Source organism: Pongo abelii, chromosome 5 (assembly GCF_028885655.2).
Source record: "Pongo abelii isolate AG06213 chromosome 5, NHGRI_mPonAbe1-v2.0_pri, whole genome shotgun sequence".
NCBI lineage: Eukaryota > Metazoa > Chordata > Mammalia > Primates > Hominidae > Pongo > Pongo abelii.
The window spans coordinates 108,801,428-108,820,506 of record NC_071990.2 but is presented as its reverse complement, the minus strand read 5'-3'; the positions used below and the strand labels follow the sequence as shown (position 1 = coordinate 108,820,506).

At 42.8% G+C, this 19,079-nt stretch overlaps 1 protein-coding gene and 1 long non-coding RNA gene across 11 annotated transcripts in view; one reads left to right on the top strand and one right to left on the bottom strand.

Annotated features, from left to right (window-relative positions):
* SCML4 (Scm polycomb group protein like 4) overlaps nt 1-19,079 on the top strand; it is a 149,751-nt gene that overhangs the window by 110,989 nt on the left and 19,683 nt on the right. Inside the window, exon 1 of one of the 10 annotated variants that reach the window (XM_024248709.2) lies at nt 7,941-8,998. The exons of the other annotated variants lie outside the window; for them this stretch is intronic. The gene's annotated coding sequence lies outside the window, so the exon portion shown is untranslated. Of the gene's footprint in view, nt 1-7,940; nt 8,999-19,079 lie in introns of those variants that run through there. 10 annotated transcript variants of the gene reach the window in all.
* On the bottom strand, nt 3,074-4,288 carry LOC129060018 (uncharacterized). Its single transcript, XR_008526332.2, has 2 exons — nt 3,931-4,288; nt 3,074-3,852 (listed from the first exon to the last, which is right to left on the bottom strand). It is a non-coding gene; the product is annotated as an uncharacterized LOC129060018 (long non-coding RNA).

Sequence of the window (19,079 nt, the reverse complement as noted above, 5' to 3'; positions counted from 1 at the left end):
TTCTCCCCCAACCTTCCCCCTTTTGTTATTGCCTCCTCCCATAGCTTGCTAACCTTGATGGTGGAACCCTTCACAGTGGATGGGGGAAAGAGGAGACGCAAGAGGCAGGGGAGTTTGTACGTGGTGAATCTTGCTGTGAGTTGGCATCATGCTCTCTGCTTCTAGCCGATGTTTAAAGCTGATTCTTCATCCTGTGGGCTTTTACATGTATTCTTTGGTGACCCTACCATCTCTCACCTGCACTTGCATGGGCATGGACAAACGCAACTCTTCTCTAGCTGGTCATTTACAATTCTTTCCACAGTCCAAGGCCTCTGTGGGTAAATCTCTAGATTCAGCTGAAGCCCTCTCGCACCTCCAGACTGCCCTGTGGAAAGGATCTAAGATGATCCTGCTGCAGATCTATGTCTTCTGATGGCCCACATCTCGTCCTTGAGAAACACTCGCACATCCTCTGACCAAACAAGCTCTGGATGTATTGGCTGATCCCTGCAGGCACCTCTCCTTTGTTCTGCCAGCCAACGGCCATCTTTTAGAGCTTGTCTCTCAAGCTCAGAGGACAGATCTCAAGCTATTCATGTGTTCACACTGAAGCCATACACTGGATCGTTTTCTCCAAAATTTCTCTTCTAGTTAAACTGTTTCTCCGCCTCTACAACCTTGTTTGCAGGATGGATGTGGGTGGTCATCTATTGGTGTAAAACTGGCTTTCCACCATCTCTTTTTACAAGACCCGCATGGTGGTCTCACACTTTATTGTGGTATATGGTGTCTATTGTCTTGCAGCTCAGCTAAAACTGAACCTAAAATCTTATTAACATCTTATTCCAGGAGGATGACAGCCTTCCTTCCTAAAGGCTGATGTCTCCATCTGAAAGCTGGTTTTCTTCCCAGTCAGCTGGGAGGCTTGGAAGTAATGACCCCAGTTGTTCTCTTGAGCCCTTTCCTAGCTCATAACTACTTTGAAAAAATAAATTGCTCTAAATTATCCAACCTTGTGGCACTGATTTCTCAGCAGAGCTGAGTGCTGTGAATTTTGCTTGTCAGGGAGCCTTGGGGAAAGTGGAGGAAGCAGCGATGGCACGGTATTCTCTGAGCAGTACCCTCACCCTACATGTCTTTCCCACCAGTCTGTCATGAGCCCTACAATGACACCATTAGGGAGTTTGCCTTTAGAGTAAGACATTGTCTCTTTAAGATCGCCTTGTCAAAGTTCCTTTAAATAACATGTCAAGTTACTAGCATGTTAGAGGATGAATTAGTTTATCATCCATTTTCTCACCATTGTGACAAGAAAGGCATATGCATTTGTATGAGGGAAGGGTGGAGGTTTTTTTTATTTGAGGCTCCATACATCCATAGGACCACATTGTTCCCAAACAGGATTGTAAGGTCATGGGCTTATCTGCATCAGGACAATGCCTGGTTCTGCTTGGCCCCAGGGTTGTTCTGTTCAAGTTGAAGAGTTCCAGGATTGGTGCCATGCACCTAAAGGGCTTATCAACACTCACTGGAACATTTCCAGAAGACAGTTAATCACATGATAAGAAGATGCAAAGCCATGACAGCTAAGGAACTATGGAAAGAACTGGGATGTTTTTGATAGAAAAAAAAGAGAAGATTTGGGAAAGATATGATTTTATGTTCCAGTATATGACAGCAGGTCAGGTGGCTTTGTTCTCTGTGGTCCTGTAGAACAGAACTGAGACTAAATAAGTAAAAGGTAGACTGAATTAAATCTAAGGTCTTGTCCCTCAAACTCTGGTCAGGGGCATTGCTATCACTCACCAAAGACAAAAATCTCAGTGGCCCTGCCAAACTTTCAAACAACAGATCCCCAGGTGCTTTGAAGACACATTAGAGAAGCATAGATTTAAGGAACACTCTCCCAGGTAGAAAACTTGGCAGTTAAATAACCAGATGGAACTCTTGGAAGATAGTTCCCTTGGGAGTCAGGTGGAGTTGACATTGTAAAGAGCTTTGAAAAGTCAAAGCCTCTCAGAACTTGAAGGGGCTGTTTGGGAGGTGGGTGATAATGATCTCCCCATTGTTGGTGACAAGTATGTGTGACTTGTTAGGGTCATTAGTGGGAATGTTGGCCACCTGGAGGAGTAGGAGCAAGATGTTCTCCCTGGTCCCTTACAGGCTGACAGTTATGGGCTGGAGGTGGCAGAGAACAGCCCTGTACAGCAGGAGGGCAGGTTACCCTCAAAGCATTAGCGAGGGCCTCCCAGAGGTGAAGGTATGGACACCAAGACAAAGTGGCTGTATTAGAAGCAAGACCTCTTCCCTTGAAGAAGAGGGAGGGCTTCTTCCACATCTCTTCCTCAGACCTTTGAAATATAAACTCTCACTCTTTTTTTTTCGAGATGGAGTCTTTCTCTGTTGCCCAGGCTAGAGTGCAGTGGTATGGACTTGGCTCACTGCGACCTCCACCTCCTGGATTCGAGCAATTCTCCAGCCTCAGCCTCCCAAGTAGCTGGGATTACAGGTGTGCGCCACCACACCTGGCTAATTTTTGTATTTTTAGTAAAGACGGGATTTTGACATGTTGCCCAGGCTGGTCTTGAACTCCTGACCTCAGGTGTTCTGCCCGCTTCCGCCTCCCAAAATTATAAACTCCCTTTTCAAATGATATTTTTCCTTTGCTTAGGGAAAATCAGCCTTCAGGCTTCCCCGCTGCCTGAATTCAGGCTGGAGGTTAGAGTTCTTGGCCTGAGACCAGGAACTTAGTTATTTCCCTCCAATTCTATTAGCTGACATCTGAAGGTGGTTTGTGTTTGAGGAAGTAACACAGCTCCCTGGGTGTTTTAGGAGAATGGAGGCAGAAAGATGGACTTGATAACACTGGTGGCTCTGTCAGAAGTCATGAGATGACCACGGGGAAAATGTTATCTTGCCTTTGAGTGTTAAAATTTAAAAAGACCCAAGTATAAATATGCTTTAGCCAGTGCTTCTCAAACTTTAATGTGCAGAAACCACCTGAGTATGTTGCTAAAATTCAGATTTTGGTTCAGTAAAGCTGGGGTGGGCCTGAAAGCCTGCATTTCTTTTAAAAAAAAAATTAATTAAGTTAAATTCAATTTTTTATTTGTACAAGTTTGTGGGGTACAAATGTAATTTTGTTACACGCATAGATTGCACAGTGCTGAAGGTAGGGCTTTTAGGGCACCCGTCACCCAAATAATGTACATTGTACCCATTACGTAATTCTCCTCTTCCCTCCCACCCGCTCACCATTACAAGCCTGCATTGTCTATCATTCCACAAGACAGTCTGCCTTTTAACAGGTGCCCAAGTGATACTGGTGCTGCTGATATTGGTGCAGCTGATAGGGCGGGGGCCACACCCTGAGTGATAGAGTGTGGGTGGGCTGGCAGAGTCCTGCTCACACAGAGAAACTTATTCCAAATTTTCAGTACAGGAAGTCTGTCTGTGCTAAGATGGTTCTTCTCTGCTATAAGTGTTGCCCCTGAAGATGATCCAGTGTCGAGTGGAGGTGTTTTGTGGGCTGGAAGGGAAAAGAAGGGCATGAAGGGCAGAGTGGTTGGATCGAGGCGGCACTTGTATAAATCCAGGAGAGAAAGACAAGGCTTGCCTATCTGGGGAAGAGGGTGAAAGATAGGAAAGAATGATGACAAACAAACAAATTTCTCCCCATGGCCAGCAAGCACCTGAAGCATGGTCTCTGGTGCCCTTTAAACCTTCCCCAATCCCAAGAAGATATCCCTCTGTTCTCCCCAGCTCCTTATTTCCACGTCCACAATGGCATTTGATTCTGCTTTATATTGCAGGACTCTGCGTCCAGATCTCGTCTTCCTGCTAGATAGACCTGGGGGTCCCCAGCAGAGCCTGAAACACAGCAAATACGCAGTAAATACCTACTGACTTGAATTCTATGCAACACGACAGAACAAATTGTCTGCTCACCAAGAATAGGAGATCTTTGGAAACCACAAATGTGAGAGTTGAACTCTTCTGCAAGATCTAATTTAGTTGCTGGTTTCCTGCCTTTTGAAGGTTTAGCATAATGGGGACAGATTGTTTACTTTTGCTGAGTAGCTTCTTTGATATACAGATGGCAGGGGGTGGAAGATGAGAACGGACATTTATTCTTGAGGCTTACTGTTTCCTTCCTTGGCTGGTGGTCTTTGAGCAGGCACCAGAACACCCTCCCAGTAACAGTCACTCACAGTGTTCCATTACAGTTGAACCTATGCACTCAGCATTGAGAAATCAAACCTGCTTCCTATCCAACAACACATTCATCTAATAGAATAACATTACAGAGAGTATATGGAGAATGTCTATCTTTACAAAAGATCATTTATTTTTAAAAGGGAACAGGGTTCATCAAGAGGCATGAGTTTCATTACATGGACCCATCCATTTAGTCAGTTGGCAGATAGTACTGAGCTCCCCTGTTTGTAATGCAGCGAGGTGTACAGGGCCCAGGTCACTTGTTCAGAGCCACACACACAGCAAGATAGCAGCAGGGAGGAAACTGAGAGCAGGTCTTCTCATCCCCGGCCCTTTGCTTTTCCTCTCCAAGTTTTTCCTTATTCCAAGTTTTTCTGCTGTCTGTAAGGCCTGTTATCCAGCACTGGCTGGGTGGGGTGTGCGTCCCTGTTTCTCAGCTCAGAGGGCTGACTGCACACAATAGATGTCCACAAGGGGCTTGTGGTACACCTGTGTTGCTTCTAGCAAAGATGTGAAAGAACAGAACAAACCCCAGCCCTCATTTAGCAAAATCAAGGGGGAAACTACACTCTAGGAAGATCAATTCTCTTCTTCTCCTGGGTTTCCTGCCTTTCCCACACGGGATGTTTTCCCCATGTCCTTGTGCTCTGGCTACATCGGGGCTGGATGACAACCACGGGGCAGGCACAGCCCATCATTCCAGCTGCCCGGGGAACTTCCTCATTTCTACAAAACCCACACAAGTAGCCTACTCCACCAGACAGTGGCAGAGTTTGATCTAGTGTTTGAATTAATATGTGGAATGATGGTAGAAAAAGAAAAGAAATAAAGGGGGAGTTCTTGATTAATGGGTATAGAGTTTCAGCTTTACAAGACGAGTTATGGAGATAGATGCTGGTGATGGTTATGCAACATTTTGAATGTATTTAATATCACTGAGCTGTATGCTTAGAAATGGTAAAGATGATAATTTTTTTTTGTTTTTTTGAGACAAGGTCTTGCTCCGTCATCCAGGCTGGAGTGCAGTGGTGCGATCTCGGCTCACTGCAACCTCCACCTCCAGGGTTCAAGTGATTCTTCTGCCTTAGCCTCCCAAGTAGCTGGAATTACAGGAGCCCGCCACCACGCCTGGCTAATTTTTGTATTTTTAGTAGAGATGGGGTTTTGCCATGTTGGTCAGGCTGGTCTCGAACTCCTCAGCTCAAGTAATTCACCTGCCTCAGCCTCCCAAAGTGCTGGGATTACAGGAGTGAGCCACTGTGTCCAGCCACAACTTTATGTGATATGTATTTTACCACAATAAAAAAAACTTGAAGGAAAAAAAAAAACAGAACTAGAATCCCCCCTCCCTCAAAAACAGAAAGAAAGGAAAGGAATGAAGGGAGGTGCGTTCCTGCAGATGCCTTTGCACCTGCTTGTGTCCCAGTGCAGGCCACATGACTGAAACATTGTGGAGCTGTGTTTGTTTTGTCACAGCCAAGGGCCACATGGACAAATGAGCTGTCTCATTCTCAAGCTGAGCATTGGAAAGGGGGTCATTTGGAAGGAGAATAAACTATTGACAAGCTCTGGTCTTAAGAATCCTTGCAGAAGGTTTTGATGAAAAGGTTGAAAAAGAGTGTCCAGGCCGAGCGCAGTGGCTCAAGCCTGTAATCCCAGCACTTTGGGAGGCCGAGATGGGTGGACTGCTTGAGGCCAGGAGTTTGAGACCAGCCTGGCCAACATGGTGAAACTCTGTCTCTACTAAAAAATACAAAACTTAGCCGAGTGTGGTGGTGGATGCCTGTAATCACAGTTACTCGGGAGGGTGAGGCAGGAGAATTTCTTGAACCCAGGAGATGGAGATTGCTGTGAGCTGAGATCGTGCCACTGCATTCCAGCCTAGGTGACAGAGCATGATTCCTTCTCAAAAACAACAACAACAACAACAACAACAACAAACTAAAAAGTGTCCATATGTTTTGTAGAAAATACAAAAGCCTTCATATTTTTCCCGACACTTAGGGCCATAGAGGCCAAGCTAGAACCCTTACACCATGGAATAGGGAATGTTCTCCAGGGTAGGATTCCTCATCCTAATTCTCCCCATGTGCCTATGTAAATTCACTTAGGAAAAGCTTTATTATATTTTCAGTGATATCTTTCATTAAATTATGATATCTGTACATATTTTAAAATATTGGACTAAAAGGGAAAAATATAATCTCTTTTTTAAAGAAAATGCCTCCAGAGAAAAGCCTGCATTTCATAGAATTTAAAATGGATTCTCTATTATGTCCAGCAATTGATTGGATCCCTTTGCAGTGTAAGGCTCAGGTTCTCTTTCATGTCCTGTAGATACCAAGGAAGTTATTTACTCAATAACTATTAACCAATGAATGAATGTTCCAATTAAGTTGTTTTAATTGCCCAAGGTATCTTCAATATGAACTAGTGTAATATTGAGTCACATTGTAACTGTACTCAAACAAACAAACAAAAGAAGTGAACACTCTTCTTGTCTAAATCACAAATTATTTTGTGGATTAAAGATGCCAGCACCTGAGACTTCAGGAGCAGAATGATGCTGGTGGTAAACCCCTTGTAGGCTTTCTACTGTTTGGGGGTGTGGAGGAGATAAAGAGCCTGAAAAAAAGAGGCCAAATGGACTCCTTCTTCCTAGAAGGCTGACCCCAGGAATCCTCTGAAAGACACCCCTACCTCTACCCTATGCCCACTCCTCAAATAACAAAATCTACCGGAAATCTCCTGTGTTCCATGAGGCGAACAGTCCCTCACGTGGCACCCCCACTCCTAGATTCTCCATGAGCCATTAGAGCTGGCCAGATGGCGGGGGGTCTCCCGGCCTCTCTGTCAAACAGTTGTGTCTGTGTCCACTGCAGAAGATGTTCTGTTTCTGGTGAGCCTGTCCAAAGAGTCTCCTGCCTCTGACAGAATAGTAGGTCTGGGAGATGGGCCAGGCATCTAAGTAGATCCAAGGGGTTGGAAACCAAGTTCTCTGATTTACACTTCAGAACAGTGGAAGCACAAGGACTGGTGGAAACAAAGGGACAGGGTATGTGAGATGCAGCCATTCGAGGCCTCCAGGACCTGCACAGGTTGTATTAGAGACCCCTTCTGGTTATTCCCCTGGACCACAACCCTGAGCCCCTGTGGTGGACCCTAAGGTACTGCTATCTGCAGGCTACTCACACCATTATCTGTTGTCCATGCCTGAGAACTAGGGTTAGAATGGCAAACCATACCAAGAGGAGCTGAAGCAGCTGAGGAAACCAGTAGGCTTCTAAGATGAACTTCATGAACTCTCTCCTAATAGTGGTGCTTTCTGGGTTTCATTCATAAGCAACAAACCCTTTGCTGAAAAAAACTACAAAAAACAAACATAAACTCCTTGGCAGAGAAGTGGGCAGATACTCTGTACCAGATCTATCCTAGCTACTGCTTAGTTAATAAAGACAACTTCCAATCTGGACATGCAGAATCAAGAGGAATGAAACAGCATCCCTTTTTCCGTCCACATTAGTTATCTTTTGCTGTGTCATAAATTACCCCCAACACTTAGGGGCTTAAAATAACATTTATGGTCTCACAGCTTCTGTGGGTCAGGGGACCAGGTGCAACCTCACAGGCCTTCTGGTTCTGAATCTCTCACAAGGCTGCATCTCAAACCTCAACTAGGGCAGGATCCACTTTTCCAGCTTTTTCACATGGTTGTCAGCAGGACTCAGTTTCCCATGAGCTGTTGGTTTGTTGCCAGATGGGTCCCTTTGCAGAGCATCTCACAGCACAGCAACTTGCTCCACCAGAGTGAGCAATGCTAGGAGTGCTGTGAACCTCTCTCAAAGTCGAGATGTCCATTTAGAAAGGAAACGTACAAGGTGTCCTCTATTCCAGGAACTTCAGCATTTCCCTGATTAAGGACCACTTTTAATTTCCCCAAGGTTCTATGAAAGACCAAAAAAGTGTGGGGGCTGAGGAAGAAACAGCGTGACCACAGGAAGTCCCACCCACTTCGCCTCCCCCAGCTCTCAGGAATTCTCATAAGCTTGGCGTGGAGGTTTGGCAAAGCTGCAAGATCATATGGAAGGTGGTATGGAACCTGCTCTCCTCCCGAGAGCACAGAAAGGGCATTCATTATCCCAAACAGATGACTTTGGTCAAAAATGCCTTTGGTCAAAATTTCCAAAGGAGGCAATCAACCCCTAGGCTTAGAACAAAGTCTTAGGCAAACCAGAAACATCTGAGAGGATGTAAGAAGTTCAGGTGTCAGGCATTAAAATTATGGTTGGTTGCTGTGCATCTCATTAGGGGAGAAAAAACAGAAATGTACTTAAATGGACCAGAGGGGAGTCATAAGTTTGATTCTCAGGGCTGAGTGATCTGAACTGCAGAGACAACCTTAGAGAGAAAATCCATACTGGCCAGAGACCAAGTTAATGGAAAATTTAATTGAAGTGAATGAAATGCTCAGCCTCATAGGTAGTATGGGCCTGTGCCCTTTGAACCAGAAAGGCTGGGCCAGGAGGCCATAGAGGGCCCTAAGGGAAAACTCCCTTATCTGCAAGAAGAAGGGGCGGGACTGAGTTTGAGAAAAGAAAATCTGCAAACCTCCACAGGAGCCTCAGTGAAAGGCTGCATGCAGAGGAGGAAACCTTCAGGTTTCGGTCACCAGGAAGTCCCTTAGAAATTCACAGCAGAAGGCCCCTCTGCATCCCACAGCACCAAGCACGTGCTGGAAACCGGCGGTCCCCCAGAGGAGAGCGGGAGAGGCTGCTGGGTGGCAGAGACAACCACCAAGGTAGGCACCGAAGCACCTGTGTCTGGGCTCTGAGTAAAAGAGGTGCAGCTGGCACCAGCACCTGCTACTGCTTCCTGTGCCTTCTCCCTCCTGCCCCTCTCCTCGCAGGTCTCCTTTTCTTGTACTATCGAGGTGACGGCACCTGGCTAAGCAAAGAGGGGTAGCTGCTTCACAGCTCTACAAATCTGCGAACTGCACTCCTGCCTTTTCTAATCTGGGTTTCAGGGCTAGGAATCTCTGATGCTGCCATCTCTGTCAGCAAGCTGAACCAAACTGTTCACACGCGGAGGCCACGGGACACTGACCATAGACTGGGCAGGGTGTTGGGGCCGGCAGGGCTGGGCAGCCCGGCAAAGGGGTCAGGCGATCGATCCTGAGCAAGGCCAGGGCTCCCAGTCTGGAGGAAGGTGGCCGTGCTGATTGTGGAAAGGGCTCACTCTGCAGCTGCTCCCACAACTGGGAAGACTGATGCGGGAAGTGGGGGGTGAGAAAGAGAGAGAGAAAGACAAACAGAACTGTTTAGAGATGACAAATAGTGTCTAAGACTAGATGTTGTGGTTCTTATTGCCTTAATAGGTATTATGTGAGAATAATTTTGCATAGTGGAATTGTTGTGTTTCAGGATTTCATTTGGTTAGTGAATCCAAGTAAAATGCCAGTTTAATTTTTAAAAATAAAATCAATAGTCCGAGCCCACTGGGCTGTAAGCAGTTAAGCCTTGTGTCCTAAGTGAGGAGAGCTGACACTTGGTCAGGAGCATCTATAGTTTTATACATAAGGTCCGTTTTCCCCTCCCTGCCGCTCTGTTTTGGGACTTTCTCTTTCTCTCTCTGGCTCGTGGCTTTCTCCTGCACCTCTTCCTCTCTCTGCTTCTCTCTTTGGAGGTTCTCTACATTCCAGGGGCTCACACCTGACCCTCCAGGACTGTAGCAGAAATGGGCTGCACCCGGGTGTCCTGGAAGCCATGGATGCACGGGCATTACCTAACCCTATCTCCACCCGAGGCTTCAGCAGGGATCAGGGTGCAAGGGAGGAATCCACACACTCTGGACTCAGAACCCTGAAGCTTTGATCCCTAAACCGGAAGTCTTAGTCACAGTTCAGGTTCGTAATGCAAACAGATATGCCTTGAGGCTTGAGTGGGTTTACATGCTTCTAGAGTGTTCTTTGGCCTCACTAATAGGCAGGCTTTATACACAGTGGCTGGAGGGAACCATAGTCCACAAGCAGGTTTAGTGATGGTGAAAAAGGACCATCAGTCTGTCCTGAAAGCTCCCAGGACACCAAACCTTGAAAATGTGGCAGATTTCTTTGATCGGGCCCCGTGTGTGTTTTCCTTTCTATTTAAGCATGCTCTTGTGACTGTGCAAAAGGCAGACTATTCTTTTTTTCTGGAGGAAAAGATTTAATGATTCATAAATAGCAACATTAGTCTCTTGGCTGGACACAGAGGGTTACAGAAGTGAGTAAAAAGCCACTCGTTTACCTTGCTTTGTTCAGCTGGCGTTCTCCACTGCAATTAAATGGCCTCACATAGGCTGGGTTGGAGCTTCTTGTTGATGAGCAGTGCCAGGGTGACAAGACAGCTTCTTTCAGATGGAAAAGGATTTTGTACAGACACAGGAGGAAAAGCCCATGAGTGCCTTCACCTGTGAGCCCTACGGTCTGCCGGGAGTCTGTGTGCAGGAGTTAGATCCTCCAACAGGTCGGCTGGCCCCATCTGGTGTTTGCTCACCAGTCAGCCACAAAAGCGCTTGAAAAGTGGGGGTTCCCTCTCCAGATACAGACTTGGTCCTTTCTTTTTACTGACTTTAAATATTGGATTTAGGTAACAAATATATGTCACAGTTCAATTAAATTCTTAAGCTCCTAGAAGTTCTGCATACCTAGAATTCATCTGCCTCACTTTGGATGTTGAGGTGACCTAACATGTTGGATAGTGTAAAGGGTATATGTCCAACAGTCATGTGTTTTAACTGAAGCAAGAAGGATTGAGGCTAGATATAAGGAGGAACTTTTAGGCAATGAGATTCATAGCACAGTGGCCTCACTCTAAAGGAGATTGTAAAATCTCTTTGGGGAAGCTTTCAAATAAAAGACTCAGTTATCTACCATAGTTTCTTTTCTAGACAACACCTTGCCTGAAGAGAGAGGTTGGGGCTAGCTCAATGCATTCCAAATATTAATTCATCACCTTCACAATTTCTACTGTGTCTGAGTAACACTTATAGAATTGTCTACTCAAGAGATTCCTTTACATTAATTCATGTCTTTTAATCTTAGCCATTAGTCAGCTTAAGCAATCATACTGTATCAGTGAAATCATTTTGTTTGATGTGCTAATTATATGTTGTGGATGTACATTGAAATACATGACAATAAAAAAACATTTACACGTTGTCGTTGGCTGAATTGTATATGTTCAAATTCTCGGGTATCTAGAACCCGTTTTGGAAATGGGATCTTATTTGGAAACAGGATCTCTGCAGATGTAATCAAGTGAAAGGAAGTCATACTGAATTAGGGCTCTAATCCCATGACTGGTGTCCTTAGAAGAAGAAGGAAATTTGGACACAGATCGTGACACACAGGGAAAACACCACAGTGGAGGCAGAGATTGGAGCGCTGTCTCCAGCCAAGGAACTCCAAAGATTGTTGGCCACCAGCGGAGGCTAGAGAGAGGCCAGGAGGGATTCTCCCCTAGAGTCCTGAGACGGAACCTGGCCCTGTGGACACCTTGATTTCAGACTGGTAGGCTCCAGAACTATGGCAGAATAAATTTCTGTTGTTTTAAACCACCTGGTTTGTTAGTTTCTGCAATCCTAGGAAACGAATATACCCATGCAGTTCCCTGTCCTGCCAGTGGGACGCATTTAACATTTGGGGAGATGCTGGGCTGGGTGTTTGTGAAGGGTCTTTTCCTTCCTGCCACCGAATGATGAGGGCCATCAATGCATCTGTCATTTTTATGCTTAGCTATGATGTATCAGAACCCCTCTACAGAAAAGTGAGGAAAATGCAGTTTCAGTTGGGTTTGAACAGATCCATTTCATCAATTCTGGAAGCCACCGAAGTGTGTGCATGTTAACGTGCTGTTCACTCGCGGCCACCCAGGAGCCACTTTACAGAGCCACATCTGGGGCTTGGTGATTTGTCTTGACAGTTGTCCACCTGGGCAGACTTTGGAACCACCAGCACATCCTTTGCCTGGGTAGAAGGTATTGCTTGATGCCCTCCGAAGCCTATTTTCCCTTCTGATTAATTCATTTGGATCATAGCCCAGAGGTTAGCTTTTACTACCTTTGATCTCACCCACGGGCATCAGTAGTTTGTTTATTTATATTTATTTATTTATTTTTGAGATATAGGCTGAAGTGCAGTGGTGCAATCTCGGCTCACTGCAACCTTCACCTCCTGGGTTCAAGCAATTCTCCTGCCTCAGCCTCCTGAGTAGCTGGGATTACAGGCGACTGCCTCCACGCTTGGCTAATTTTGTATTTTTAGTAGAGACGGGTTTCACCATGTTGGCCAGGTTGGTCTTACTCCCGACCTCAGGTGATCCGCCCACCTTGGCCTCCCAAAGTGCTGGGATTACAGGCATGAGCCACCGTGCCTGGCCACCATCAACAGTTTTTAAATCCATTCAGTGCATGTTCCCTTGTTCCCCATTCCCACACTTTGCGATAAGGGAATGGTCTGCCATCTGCGTCTGTATTTTCCAACTATAGTGCCAATCAGTGAATTATCTGCATTCTCTACCTTAGACTATCAGAACTATGTGGGCATATTTAATTTAGACTTAAAGTGTTCAATAAGCAGGATATTGTTTTTGTTAAATCTTTTTTCATTGTTTATCAGAAATCTACCTAAAGAATTTATATGTAAGCTCTTTATAATATCAATTTTAATGAGTCTTCTGTGTAACGGCAGCCTTAAAGCTAACATTGGCTCAAATGTTTACTCAATAAATATTTATCAAGCACTTCCTCTATTCCAGGCATCATGCCAGATACTGCATGTAGCTTCCTCACATATACCAAAGCACCTGACATGTGGGACACAAAAAGGATTGGTATCCCAGACTATGAGAAATTTCCAACAAAAGGAATGTAATGGCAGCCTTACTGCTTACTGGCTTTAGATCGTAGATAGTAGATAGTAGATGCTCAATACACGTGAGTTTTCCTTTCCCTCACTCCATTCAGAAAGCAGCCTAGTATATAGCTCCATAGCCAGGTCCTTTTTAGAATCTCCCTTCCGATGGCTTCTGACCCAGAGGGAAGAGATGCAGCGAGGCCGTCAGGCAAAGATGTAGCATTCCAGGGTCCTGAAGACATCTCGCAGCACTTCATTATCTACATAGCATTTGGCACAGAGCATGCATGCCCTTCGGCTGCTTAGGTTATGTGTGTCCTGGTGGCCAACGCAGTGTTTGTTACATTTGACTGCATATAATTCTTGAGAATATGTTCATAGCCTCATCTGAAAAGCACTGAACTTCTGCAAACGCCTTTTTTTAAAAAAAAAAACTCTTTATTGAGATATAATTCATATATCATACAATTCACCATTTAAGGTACCATTCAGTGACTTTTAGTATATAGATATGCGCAGCTATCAGCACAGTCAATTGTAGAATACTTTCATCACCTCAAAGAAACCTCCCACATACCCTTTAGCTATTACCCACCCCACACCCCAACCCCAATCCCTAAGCAACCACGAATCTACTTTTTGTCTGTATAGATTTGCCTTTCCTGGACATTTTATATAAAAAGAATCATTTGACATGTGGTCTCTTGTGGCTGGATTCTTTTACTTTGCATAATGTTTCAAGGATCATTCACACTGTAACAGGTATGAGTACTTCATTCCTTTTTATGCACAAATAATATTTTGTTGTATGGCTATAACAGATTTTTAAAATTTATTCATTTGTTAATAGCCACTTGAGTTTCTTCCACTTTTTAGCTGTTATGAATAGGGCTGCTGTAAACATTCATGTACAGATTTTTATGTAGACATTTGTTTTCATTTCTTTTTAGTACATACCTAGGAGTATAATTGCTGGTTCTTATGGTAATTCTACTTTAAGCATTTGAGGAAGTACCAGGCTGTTTCCCAAAGTGGCTGCACCATTTTCTATTCCTACCAGAAGGGTGTGGGGGTTCTAATTTCTCTATGGTATCACCAACACTTGTTATCTGGCTCTTTGATTATCACCTTCCTAGTGGGTGTGAAGTGGTGACTCATTGTGGTTTTGATTTGATTCGACTCATGATGTGGATCAGCTTTGATGTGCCTACTGGCCATTTGTATATCTTTTTAAAGAAATGTTTATTCAAGTCCTTTATCCATTTTAAAATAGGGTTGTCTTTTTATTGAGCTAGAATAATTCTTTTTTTTTTTTTTTTTTTTTTTGAGATGGTGTCTTGCTCTTTTGCCCAGGCTGGAGTGCAGTGGCACGATCTCAGCTCACTGCAAGCTCCACCTCCTGGGTTCACACCATTCTCCTGCCTCAGCCTCCTGAGTAGCTGGGACTACAGGCACCTGCCACCACGCCTGGCTAATTTTTTGTATTTTTAGTAGAGATGGGGTTTCACTGTGTTAGCCAGGATGGTCTTGATCTCCTGACCTCATGATCCACCCGCCTCGGCCTCCCAAGGTGCTGGGATTACAGGCGTGAGCCACCGCACCCAGCCAAGCTAGAATAATTCTTAATACAGTCTAGTCCCTTACACAGGTTGGTTGTATAAGTCTATAATCCCTTTTACAAGATATATAAGTCCCTGATCAAGTATATAATTTGCAGGTATTTTCCCGCAATTTATGAGTTGTCTTTTCACTTTCTTGATAGTGTCTTTTTTTTTTTTTTTTTGAGACTGGGTCTTGCTCCGTTGCCCAGGCTGGAGTGCAGTGGCGCAATCTCAGCTCACTGCAACCTCTGCCTGGCAGGTTCAAGCAATTCTCATGCCTCAGCCTCCCAAGCAGCTGGGATTACAGACTTGCATCACCATGCCCAGTTAATTTTTGTATTTTTAGTAGAGACGGAGTTTCACTATGTTGGCCAAGCTGGTCTCGAACTCCTCATGTGATCCACCCACCTCTGCCTCCCAGAGAGCTGGGATTACAGGCATGAGCCACTGTGCCCAGTGCAAACGTGCAAAAGTTTTAAATTTTGATGAAGTTTAATTTATTTTATTATTTTATTGCTTGTGCTTTTGGTGTCAAATCTAAGAATATTTTGCCAAATCCAAGGTCACAAACATTTACCCCATATGTTTCTTTCTAAGAGTTTTATAATTTTTGTTCTTACATTTACATTTTTTATTTTGAGTTAATTTTTGTATATGGTGTGAGTAAGGGTTTTCCTTTAGTCTTTTACATGTGGATATCCAGTTGTCCCAGCACCATTTGTTGAAAAGACTATCCTTTCTTCCATTGAATGGTCTTGGCACCCTTGTGGAAATCAGCTGAACATATACACATGGATTTACTTCTGGACTCTGAATTCTATTTCATTGATCTGTATACCTATCCAAATGCCAGAACCACGCTGTCTTTTTTTCCCTCTCCAATGACACTGGCTTCATTTGTTTATTTTAAAAAAATTTTTTAAATCAATGCATAAGAGATGTATGTAGTTTTAGGGTACATGTGATAATTTGTTACATTCATATAACTTGTAAAGATCAAATCAGCGTACTTGGGATATCCATCACCTTAAATATTTGTCTTTATGGTAGAACCATTTGAATTATTCTCTTCTAGCTATTTTCAAGTGTTTAATAGATTGTTGTAAACTATAGTCACTCAAGTGATTTCTCAAACTCTAAGTCTTATTTCTTCTATAAAACCATATATTTGTACCTTTAATCAACTTCTCTTTATCCTCACTGACCTCTGCCCTTCCTGGCCTCTGGTAACCACCAATCTACTCCCTATCTTCATGAGATCCACTTTTTTAGCTCCCACATATGGGTGAGAACATGTGATATTTGTCCTTCTGTGCCTGGCTTATTTCATTTAACATGATGACCGCCCACATTGTCTTGATTATTGTTGCTTTGTACTAAATTTGGAATCAGGAAGTGTGAGCCTTCTACTTTGCTTTTGTTTTTCATGATGGCTTTGGCTATTCTGTGTCCCTTGCAATTCCATATGAGTTCTGGAATTAGCTCGTTATTTTCTACAAATAAACCAGTGAAGATTCTGACAGGGATTGTGTGAATCTGTAGATCAATTTGAGGGGAATTGCCACCCTAAAAATAAGCCTTCTGATCTATGAACATGAGATTTTTTTTTCCATTTAGTTATATCTTCTTTAATTTCTTTCAACAATGTTTTGTAGTTTTCAGAGTATGTTTGAACTTTTGTTAAAGTTATTCCTATTTTATTTTATTCTTTTTCATACTATTATAAATGGAATTATTCTCAATTTTATTTTCTAATTGTTAATTGCAAATGTGTAGAAATACAATTGATTTTTGCACATTGATCTTGTATCCTACAACCTTGCTGAACTACTTACAGTTCCAACAGTCTTTTAAGTAGATTCCTTAGGATTTAGTGCACATAAGAGATAGTTTTACTTCTTCCTTCCTAATCCTGATGGCTTTTCTTTTCCTTAACCTAATTGCACTGGCTGGAACCTCTAGTACAATGTTAATAGAAGTAGCTGGAATGGACCGTCTCTTTTTGTTCCTGATCTTGGGGGACAGCATCCAGTCTTTGACCATTAGCCATGATATTACCTATAGGTTTTTTGCAGATACCCTTTGTCAGATTGAGGAAATTCCCTTCTGTCCCTAGTTTGTTGAGTGATTTTATCATAAAAGGGTATTGGATTTTGTCAGATGTTTTTCTGCATCTGTTGAGGTGATTGTGTGATCTCTGTCTTATTATTCTATCCATATGGTGTATTACATTAATTGATTTTTGAATGTTAAATCAGGCTTGCATTCCTGGGATAAATCCTACTTGGTCATGGTGTATATATCTTTTTATATGTTGCCGGGTTCAGTTTTGCCAGCTTTTTTGTTGAGGATTTCTGCATTCATATGAATACCAGATATTGGTCTGTAGTTTTCTTATGATGTGTCTGTTTGGTTTTGGTATAAGGGTAATCCTGGCTTCGTAGAAGTATTTGCCATAGAAGTTGGAAAGTGTTCTACCCCCTTCTATTTTTTGGAAGACTTTGTAAAGAATTAGTGTTATTTTTTCTTTAAATATTTGGTAGAATTCAACCGTGAAGTTATCCAGGCTTGGGCTTTCTTTGTGGGTAGTTTTCTGATTACTAATTCAATCTTTTTATTTCTTACAGGTCTACTCAGATTGTCTTTTTCTTCTTAAGTCAGTTTTAGTGGTTTGTTCATTTTATCTGAGTTATCTAATTTACTGGCATACAACTGTTTATAGAACAGATGGTTCCCTACTTAAGATGGTTTGACAATGATTTTTTCACTTTACGATGGTGTGAAAGTGATACACATTCACTGAAAACCATGCTTCAAGTATCTATACAACAATTCTGTTTTTCATTTTCAGTAAGTATTCAGTAAATTACATGAGATGTTCAATACTTTATCATAAAATTGGCTTTGTGTTAGATGATTTTGTCCAACTGTAGGCTAATGTTAGTGTTCTGAGCATGTTTGAGGTCAGCTAGGCTAAACTATAATGTGTGGTAGATTATGTAGGCTAAATGCATTTTCAACTTATGATATTTTTAACTTATGATAAATTTATTGGGATATAACCCTATTGTAAGCAAAAAGCATCTGTATTTCTCAATCTTTTTCAATTTCTGTAAGGTTGGTAGTAATTTCCTCTCTTTCAGGTTTTCATTTCTGATTCTAGTAATTTGAATCTTCTCTCTTTCCTTCTTTACTTTTTATTTGTTTATTTTTTTGTCAGTGTAGCTAAAGGCTTGCAATTTTGTTGATTCTTTTTCTGAAGAACAAGCTTTTGGTTGTATTGATTTCTTCTATTGTTTTTTAAAATTCTCTATTGAATTAATTTTTGCTCAAATCTTTATTATTTCCTTCTTTGCTTTAAGTTTTTTTCCAGTGTCTTATGATAGAAGATTAGGTTATTCGTATGAGATTTTTCTTCCTTTAACAGAAGTATTTACAGCTCTAAATTTATCTCTAACCACTAGTTATCTGTATCACATCTTCAAAGACTTTTATTTCTAGTCAAGCTCCACATCCATCCCCAACTATGAGAAGATCTGCTAGCTCCCCTAATAAAATCAAGTCTTAATCTTCAATACCTACATTGTGGAAGAATCCATGTATGGAGAAGATTTTGGATCTTGTGGCCTCAAATTTGTTTTTCATTGCCAATCATGGAGGATCCATTGGTTTTTGTTGTTGTTGTTGTTTTGTTTTGTTTTTATTTTTTATTTTTTTGCTGATTGCATTTTCTTTGGGCATACCAAGATCGGTTTTGATGGTGTCTAATATACAGATAATTATTGCTGGGGATAGGTAGACACGATCTTGTCCTGGTGGGAGGGACTAGAATAGTTTCCTTCTTTCTATCACCATAATTTCTCTGGACTTCCCCCACCCCCCAAAAGAAAAAATCCACATAAAAATAATAAAACAAACAAAAAACCCACCATTCGGCCACAAGTGTAGCTCACAGGGAGTTCAACAGGCTCAATGTTGAGCTTTAAAAGTATAGGACTGTAATCCCAGCACTTTGGGAGGCCAAGGCAGATGGATCACTTGAGGTCAGGAGTTTGAGACCAGCCTGGCCAACATGGTGAAACCCCATCTCTACTAAAAATACAAAAATTAGCCAGGCATAGTGGTTCCAGCTACTCGGGAGTCTGAGGCAAGAGAATCACTTCAACCCAAGAGGTGGAGGTTGCAGTGAGCCAAGATCACACCATTGCACTCCAGCCTGGGTGACAGACTTATTGATTAAAACTCCATCTCAAAAAAAAAAAAAAAAAAAGGTACAGTAAGTCCTGGTTTACTTAAGAGGCACTGATGATGAGGTTGGCAGACTTTCTAAGTCCTCTCCTCCCCCTGCACTTTGGCTTGGCTCTTTAGCTCTCCTGTGAAGGGTT